Below are 7689 nucleotides of genomic sequence, written 5' to 3'. Positions count from 1 at the left end.
TGAACGATATTTGATCGGATTACAAGAAACAAAAATAACGAACAGTATCACAGCGAGGAGTGACGTTCACCTCGTTGCTAACGTGTTGATGTATCTGTGCTAAAATGGCAGCAGCCGTCGTCACCCAGAAGTAATTGAAAGTTGCGTCACCCAGAAGTAATTGAAAGTTGCGTCACCCAGAAGTAATTGAAAGTTGCGTCACCCAGAAGTAATTGAAAGTTGCGTCACCCAGAAGTAATTGAAAGTTGCGTCACCCAGAAGTAATTGAAAGTTGCATCAGCCAGAAGTAATTGAAAGTTGCGTCACCCAGAAGTAATTGAAAGTTGCATCACCCAGAAGTGATTGAAAGTTGCATCACCCAGAAGTAATTGAAAGTTGCATCACCCAGAAGTAATTGAAAGTTGCATCACCCAGAAGTAATTGAAAGTTGCGTCAGCCAGAAGTAATTGAAAGTTGCGTCACCCAGAAGTAATTGAAAGTTGCATCACCCAGAAGTAATTGAAAGTTGCATCACCCAGAAGTAATTGAAAGTTGCGTCACCCAGAAGTAATTAAAAGTTGCATCACCCAGAAGTAATTGAAAGTTGCGTCACCCAGAAGTAATTGAAAGTTGCATCACCCGAAGGAGAGCTCGAAACTCCACTCTGGACAGGTCGCTATTCCATTGCAGGGTGCCACCAAAACAGCACTCAGTCGGTCCAAGGATTTGGCCAAAGTTCCTATTCACTTTGTGCCTTCGGTGAATGTAGATTTGGTTTGTGATTTGTTGATAACAATAAAACAGCTTTGTGTTCAAACAAGTGGAAGCCCGTTTCAAATGCTCATCGGATTTAAGGGAAATATTTTGTGCAAACTGAATAGAGGAATTTAAAGTGTGTTGTTCTTTCTAGGTTGCATAGAAAATATTGAATAACACTTCTTCGTTGACGGCCACAATTATTCTCCCGAGTTGTTGCGGGCTTGGGCCGGGGAGGGTTTTGGCCAATCTTTCACGAACTGGCCTGCCAGGCCTGATGTTCAGTGAAGGTTAGGGCAGGAATTTGGAATTTGCCATGGTACCACCAAGAGGTCACCTACTTTTTTTTTTATAAAGGACACCATGGGATCTTTCACGTCCATCAACTAATGCCAGCAGACAGGATTTCCATTTAACGAACAATGATGAATCACCTTTCATGTGAAGCACTGGAATGGCACTTCATCAAAGCTGGGTCGAGACTCGAACCCCGGCAAAACAGCTAACAGGTGAGTGTGTGTACCTCTAGGTCTAGGCTCTAGGAGTCTAGGGTATCCTGCCAGCCCATTGAAGGAGAACACCAAAGATGAAAAATAATAATGAATTGTTTTTGGCTCAATAACGTCAAGAAAATATTGCTATACTCAAGTGTGCAATAAATGATTACCTGCACCATCGAAGGTGATTAGGTTATGTTTTCACCCCTGTCTGTCTGTTTGTTTGGCTGTTAACAGAATATCTCAAAACGTTGTGGATGGATTCAGACGAAATTTGGTGGACAGGTTGGACACGTAACAAAGAAGAATTGATTCGATTTTGGTGACGATCCGAATCTGGATCCGAGAATTTTTTTTAATTTTTGAAGTGATTCTTCACCGTTGAGAGATGGGACTAAAAACGATATTGCATGATATCTCAAAAAAAGTTATGGATGAGCGATGGCAAAATGAGGTGGACGAGTTGGTTAGGTAACAAGAACTGGATCCAGATCCAGGCTTAAGATGTTGGGTGAATGGTAACCGATGGCAATCCTTGTTAAGTGAATGGTAACCCTCAAGTTAAGGTCGAGATGCATTACACAGGCTATACAAAACGTGGGATACAAAACCTAAACTGTTCAGTGCAGTAGCCTCTTAGATGTCTAACCTGAGTTCGAATCCTGACCTAACTATAAACCGCCATCCTGGTGTTTCACAGACAGGATGAGTTGCAATTTCACCTCCGATCTTCACGAAACTTAACAACTATGCGAAAAGCAAGGGTGGACAATGAAGCCTCATCGAGGTGAAGCCTCAGTCGACCCATGTGAGTATGTCTATTAATTACATAGTGTTTGAACGTGGGTTGGACCGTGACTATGTCTATTCAATACGTCTATTATTTATGTACGATTGGAAAGTACCTTTTAGCCATTTTGACCCATTTCGACCCCTTTAGATCCTTTCAACCCCTTTGAACCCTTAAAACTATTTCGCCCCTAACTAATATTTGAACGTACCCTTTGAACAGACCTCATAATACAGAACAGAACAGACCCCATATTTGAACAGACCCCATTATACCTTTTATACCCTGTAGACCTTGTAAGACCTATTCGACGTTTAAAAACACTTTCGACCTCATAAGACCCTTTGGACTCCAACTACTGTTGGAACATACCTTTTAGACCCTTACAGACTCTTTGGATGCCTGAGACCTCTTAAACCCTTTACACCCCTGAGACCATTTAGACCTCAAGAGCACTTAGACCCCATTAGATGCACATCACACAAACATCTTTAGAGTCTTCTTGCAACACACAGGCTATACTTTTTTAGATCCTCGTGGAGGATCTGTTTAACTCACGTTGTTGTTCTTGTGGACTTTTTTGTTTCACAGCCTACAGTTTTCATCGAAACTTCCTGAAACTTGGTAGATATATGTAAAAATACCCTGCGCAGACAGTAACGATCTCCGATTTTGAAAATTCCTCCGAGAAAAAAAAAGTTATGACATCAAAATATCTCCGCTAATGGAATCGCCTAAAAAATTATCTCCGAAACAAGGCAAGCTTTTTGAATTCTATTTGCGGGAATCTAACAGGGCATTAGCAGAGATGAATTACCGCACATATGGTACATCACTATGACGTCATATCAATTTTTATGACAATTCCTATTTTTTGACATTTTTCGATCCTCGTGTAGGATCTCTAAGTCTTACTCACGTTGTTGTTCTTCATCTTCTTCTTGTGGACTTTTTTGTTTCACAGTCCACAGTTTTCATGGAAACTTCCTGAAACTTGGCAGATATATGTAAAAATTCCCTGCGCAGACAGTAACCATCTCCGATTTTGAAAATTCCTCCTAGAAAAAAAGTTATGACGTCAAAATATCTCCAGTAATGGAAATCACCTAAAAAAATTATCTCAGAAACTAGGCAAGCTTTTTGAATTCCGTTTGTGGGAATCGAAAAGGGCATTAGCAGAGATGAATTACCGCACATATGATACATCACTATGACGTTATATCAATTCTTATGACGTCATTCCTATTTTTTGACTTTTTGTTTCACAACCCAGAGTTTTCATCGGATCTTCGTGAAACTTGCCATGTATATGCAGAAAGCCCACGCACAGGCAGTAACCATCTCTGATTTTGGAAATTCTTCCTTAAAAAAAGTTGACGTCATAATATCGCCGCTAATGGAAATCACCCATACCATTATCTCCGAAACTAGGCAAACTGTATGAATTTTGTTTGCGGGAATCAAGCCGGGCATTAGCACAGATGATAATTGATGGCAAACCTGATACATCACAATGACATCATATTAATTTTAATGACGTCATCATTAAGAGGACGAGGATCTTAGCTCATTTGAGCTTGTTTCAGCAAGTAATGCATAAGATGCACCAACACAGAGGGCGTGTTTTCTGCGAGTATGAATATAATTTGCATATTGGGTCACTGCACTGGTTCATCAATCAAAGTGGAGAAGCCCGTTGTTTTTGAGGTCCAAAGGGAAAGGTTTGCGCGATGATTTCACAACTACCGATCATTGACCGCTTGTTTGTTTGTCTGTCTGTCAACACATAATGTTGCACATGTAGTGATGTCGGCCACAAACGCCACCTGGTGGTAGCCAGTATTACACGTTATCTTTTTTTCAACTGAGTACCTCGATGAAGTATGTACGACTAGAATATGAGTACGTCTATAAAGTACATACGAATGGAACGTGAATCTATACAATAAAACTGAAAAGGTCTGTTTGTCCATTGTATGAACACAAACATCTATCGTCAATGCATCGTCCACACACCACAAACACACCACCACCACCACCACCACCACCACACAAAACAAGTCCTGGCAAGGGTCTGAAATGTGACTGCTCTTTCGAGTTATAAATTACCCTCGCCGAAGGAGAGGGTATTGCATTTGGGTCCGTTTGTTTGTTTGTCCGTTTGTTTGTTTGCCCGTTTGTTTGTTTGTCCATTTGTTTGTTTGTCCGAACAGAACTTTTGTGTTTTTCTCGGCAACCGCTTGACGGATTGAGTTGAAATTTTCACCATTGGTGCGAATACTCATGTAAAATATTTTTTTATGATAAGTATGACGTCATAGGTCACGTGGCATGGCAGCCATGTTGGAAAAACGGAAAAAACTTTGGACCTCTATCTTTGAAACAGTACCAAGGAAAAAATTTGAAACTTGGCACATGTCAAGTCCTCCTCATGGGGAATGAGTGTGATTTTTTATGACATCATAGGTGACCCTCAAAAATTACGTTATTAAGTGCCTTCGTTATTACGTCATAATTGCATATGTAGTCATAACGTCATAATTGTGCCATGACGTCATAATTGCAATTGCATATGTACGTCTGATCAGTATGAAAATTTTTGAGGGTCATCTAGGGATAAAATGGTCCACAAATTTTTTTGATGTCATCAGTCACGTGATTCGGCAGCCATATTTTTTATATAAAAAATTAACTTTAAAAAATCTTCACGGAAATGGCTGAACAGATCGAGGCGAAACTTTATACATATGACCGCCCATCCATGAGGAACAAAAGGGTCACACATATGACATCATAGGTCACATGGTTTGGCAGCCCTATTGGATTTACCTTAAAACTTGTAAAAAATATACACCACTCAAAAGAAGTCCTGGCGAGGTTCTGCAATCTCTGATTGCTCTTTTTCTTGTTTTTATTTCATAAAAAATATCCTCTGGAATATAATAAATATACATCGTTTGAAAAATAAAACGTTGGCATGATGTCTTGGACCATTGTGTGTTCCATTCGTGTAACTTGTTGAACACACCATGTATAAACCCTCGTATATAAAGGTTAACGCAAGAGGCACTGGAAGATAAGTTTTCTATTGAAAACAGAACGAGAGATAATATTAAAGGCTAACAAAGCTCTTTTCAGGGTTTTTTGCCCTCTCATTATCTGCATCCTTTCCACTGGACACACGTTGCTTAGTGATTCCAGGAAAGCAAATGAATTTGTTCAGATTACATAGTTCAAAAGCTTCTGATTGGGTTGGGAGCACATTCCCAAACCAGGACCTCTTCTGCAACCAAATGTCGCTTTTCCCGATCATTGAACATCTAGTGCAAACGAGGACAACACCCAGACAATTCCAACAGGCCCACGGTATTTCTAATCACCCCACCCAGAAGGCTCACAACGGTGGGCTGGCGACTGCTCTTGCCCCATTTGCACCCAATGGTTAATGAAGTTACTAAATGATTGCCCATCATTCATCCCGACAGGGCATAAGGATGGATTTGCAGAAGCGGGCAGCCATGTCGGACCTCCAGATGGTGTGCCTCTACAATGTAGGCTTTCATAGGCAAATCCCATTTGGTGAAACTCCGTTGGCAAAGGGCACAGCAAAGGCTGTGGGAACCACAAACACTTGGAGATAAAAATCAGCAGACGCAGGCAAAAGAAACATCATTGCTATTACCAAGACATTGCAAATTCCGTGTCCATCTGGGCTGTTGTTGTCACTTGTGTGAAGGGTGGTATGCACAGGGGGATGAAGAACGATGTCGGAAAATATGAAATGAAATGTTTTTGAACATTGCGATTCAAGGCAACAAAAGAAAGGTTTTCTATCTGCAGACTGCACATCTCACAATTTATGGTTTTATTATTTTATAGGTCATTGAGGACATTGTACATAAATAAGTTTCATGCAAGACAAAAATATTCGTAGACATCAATGTACTTTTACTTGACTTACAAAGATATTAGTAAAACTCGAACCACACTCGGTAGAGTGCATACCTCCGCCAGGATGAACAGTTACATTTTGTATCTCATTGATAGGCTGTATCTGCATCCAGACCTGAACCAAAATCTAATCGGCTTGTTCTTGTCATCAACCAAACTCATCTACCATGTTTTGTCATAATCTGTCCACAAACTTTTGAGATATCAAGCCATGTATCGTGTTTGACCCCATCTCTCAATGGTGAAGAGTCATTTTTTTTTAAAAATATTTGATTCTCGTGTCGGGATCCTGACCAAAATCGAATCAATTCTTCCTGGTTATACACCCGACGTATCCACCGAGTTTCGTCCGAATCAGTTCATAACGTTTTGAGATATCGTGTTATATATCTGTTTTTATCCCGATCACTCAAGAATGAAGAATCACTTCAAAAATTTCTCGGATCAGAAACCAGATCTTCACCAGAATCGTATCAATTCGACCATGTCACACACCCAACCTGTCCACAAAATTTGGTTCAAATCCGTTCACAACTTATTCAGATATCCTGTTTACAGACAAATAGACAGACAGACAAACAAACACAGGGGTGAAGACATAACCTCCACCCACCTTTGGTGGTGGAGATAACAACGGACAAACACGTGTGGTGGTTTACGGAATTTGAACCTTGGTTTCCCCACATCATGGGCCAGGGATTCCGATGAGAACACTAACTGGCCAACCAAGAGCTTTCTTCGTGTACAAAATCGAGGCTCATGGAAGAGCGAGGTGGCAAGAGGTTAAAAAGGCAATGAACTCACAGTGGAGTAGTGGGGCCACATTTGGACACAACAACCAAAGGAATGAATGAATATGAAAAAAGGAGGTGGAGGAGATTTTCAGCAACCTGAGGACTGTTGGCAAGGTAGATGGTATTTTATAATAAGCTATGAAGAGGCTCCCTCTATTCCTGGGTTCGATTCCCAATGTACACCACGAGCTCGTTAACACAGCTCGCACAAGCAATTCCAAGAAGGGGCGCCGCATCGTCGACAACGTAGTATTTCGAGTACACCATAAGCGAGAGGCTCATCCGTCTGCAAAGTGGACGTTGTAGACCTCGATAATCATTCTTGTGAGACTTGCCTCTTTTATAGACCAGGAGGAGATCTACTAATGCACATTCATCAACCGCGTATATCAATTCACACGAGGAATTTGGCATTCGATCAGGATTCCGGCTGCGTCAAGGTGAACGATACTGTAGGATATTTTACATTGGCAATGCCCACTGACAGCCGGCTTAATGTTTCCTCGTCAAAACAGCATGCTCCACAATGCAGCCTTGCTGACACTGCACCAAACAGCAGTTTGGGTTGAATCCGCTTCGGCCAAAGACGAAAGCCAGAAATGAATATTTCAAGAGGGAAGCATACCAGCAACTGAACAATCCTGATAACTCTGTTGCTACCGTGAGTTAGGTCATCATTTAAGATCTCAGAAAGTATCTCCAGAGGATTGGAATAAAGGAATACATTTCATTCCAGCAGTCACGGGTTTACTCCAATATGTGTACTTAAGTAAAAGTGTTTCTACTATTTTTAGATAGACCTTGTACATAAACCAACTACAGCACACGGACGTAGTACATCCCAACCAATGAACTTTCACATGAAATACCAGCTTTTGGAAAACAATGGACAAACCAACATTGTAAATGGGATTTGAACCCG

Source organism: Eptatretus burgeri, chromosome 11 (genome assembly GCF_056783735.1).
Source record: "Eptatretus burgeri isolate ZD-2024b chromosome 11, Ebu_testis_v1, whole genome shotgun sequence".
Taxonomy (NCBI): Eukaryota; Metazoa; Chordata; class Myxini; order Myxiniformes; family Myxinidae; genus Eptatretus; species Eptatretus burgeri.
Note: the sequence above shows the minus strand (reverse complement) of the source record.